Below are 2,250 nucleotides of genomic sequence, written 5' to 3'. Positions count from 1 at the left end.
CACACGTCTTTACTAACTCGTGAAAAATTATTGGAGCTTGGCTGGGAAGTGATGTCACAACCACCATATAGCCCTAATCTTGCATCATCAGACTACCATTTATTTCGAAGTTTGCAAAATTCTCTAAATGGTAAAACTTTCAATAATGATGATGACCTGAAATCGCACCTGCTTCAGTTTTTGGCTGATAAGGACCAGAAATTCTATGAGCGCGGAATCATGAAATTGCCAGAAAGATGGCAAAATGTCATCGAACAAAATGGAAAATATATAATTGATTTCAAGTTCATTCTTTGTATGAAAAAAAAAATGACTTTCATTTCACACTAAAAATTCGAAGTTAAATTCTTGCCAACCCAATAATACTGAGTATATAAAATAATCTATGCCCTCAAATTCTTAAAGGTAATTCTAAGTTTAAATGATACTAAAACTATAGCCATATCGTATTTCAAAGCAATCTCTACTATCTTGTGCACAATTTTATGATTTTCTCACCTAGAATATATATAAGAAGGACTATATAACACTGAATTCCTCAGTTCGCTTCTCCCACCTACATGGTTCAAATCTTGAAAAAAACCCATATTTGAATGTCCACCCTGGATGAATAGGTACTGCAAAAAACGAACCAAATGCATATAAATGCTACCTAAAAGGAGATTAGGACATTTATGCAGCAGAAACACGTGTCGGATTGAAATGTAATGAGAATTTAGTGAGAATACTACTGTAATAAATAAGTTTTGAAGATGAATAGTTCTCTATTCTTTGTTAGAGTATATTATGCATTCATATGTATGCATATATATTTATATATTTATTATATAAATTTACATACAATCATTTACACATACATACGCGCACACACGGACAGATACATACACACTCACGTACGCACGCGCACGCACACACAACACACACACACATACACACACACACACCACATTACACCACACGACACCACACACACACACGCACTAATACACAGATGCATAAACGCTGTAAGCAATGTTGACATTTTAGCGGATTGTTAAAAATTGTTATCTGGTGATGACACTGCGATAATTGTTATTTTCGTTTCACCACGAACAGATACCAACTTTTAACTCTAATCGTTTTCTTTCTTTTCCCTTCAACTATTTACAGACTTCCCTTATCAGAACTGATACCTTCATCATCTCACCTAACTGCTCTCCTCTTTTGGTCTCTCTCTCTCCCATTTAGTAACCACTTTTATTTATTTATTCATTTATTTGTTGTGTGTGTATGTATATATATATATATATATATATATATATTTATCGCTACAATTTGTTTACGTTATTTAAGATGCCGTTAACTGCCATCTGGCTTTACCAACAAATTCTCGGCTCTTCCTCGGGTCAGGTTTTGTTGGAAAACATTTTAGTGGAGTTGAGGGATATTTATACTATCAATCTTAACTCCCGTTTGCTCTTAACCCTCGATTATCTATAGTGTTTAAGAGGAAGAAAATTATTTTATTATTGTGAGTCATCACTATGATATGAGACATCACACCACACACTCCCAATCGCATTACTCACAGACACTGACATTATTCTCCCAGACAGATATCACACGCACCAGTTCTTTCCTGGGTCGAATTCATGATTCTTTGAATATTGAAAACAATCTATTTATTATAAGTGCGTAATCTGTTCCCGAAACAGTGATGTAAATGTTGTGAGTAGGCATGAAGTTAAATTGTGCTTTCTTTTGTTTAAATCTGAGGGTTGTTGGTCTTTCTGCCGTGTTGAAGGAAAGATGAAAGGTGTTGGTAATTATAAACTTGGAAATTTCATGAACAATGGGTCATTAAAGCTAAATTTATACCATACAAACAGGCAAGGATTGATGTATTGAAAATTGTAATAAGACTTTACGTTCTGAGTTCAAATTCCACCGTGGTCGACTTTGCCTTTCATTCTTTCGGGAGTCGGTAAATTAAATACCAGTTGCGTACTGGAGTCGATCTAATCGACTGCCCCACCTTCCCCCAAAATTTCTCTTGTGCCTAGAGCAGAAAAGAATATTGCAATAACAGAATTCTCAATTGAAAGTATCCTCTTAGTTTCAGAAAATAAACAAAAGCTTAGTGGTAATACTTAACGATTCTCACAGAAAAGTGGAAATAATTCCAAGAATTAAAAGTTAAATTAAAAAAAAATTAATATACATGTTTTGGTGGCAACCTGTTATTTTTTATCAGGCAAAGTGATTGTTACC

This window comes from Octopus bimaculoides, chromosome 11 (genome assembly GCF_001194135.2).
Source record: "Octopus bimaculoides isolate UCB-OBI-ISO-001 chromosome 11, ASM119413v2, whole genome shotgun sequence".
Classification (NCBI taxonomy): domain Eukaryota; kingdom Metazoa; phylum Mollusca; class Cephalopoda; order Octopoda; family Octopodidae; genus Octopus; species Octopus bimaculoides.
The sequence above is the reverse complement of the archived record's forward strand: the minus strand, read 5'-3'. Positions refer to the sequence as shown.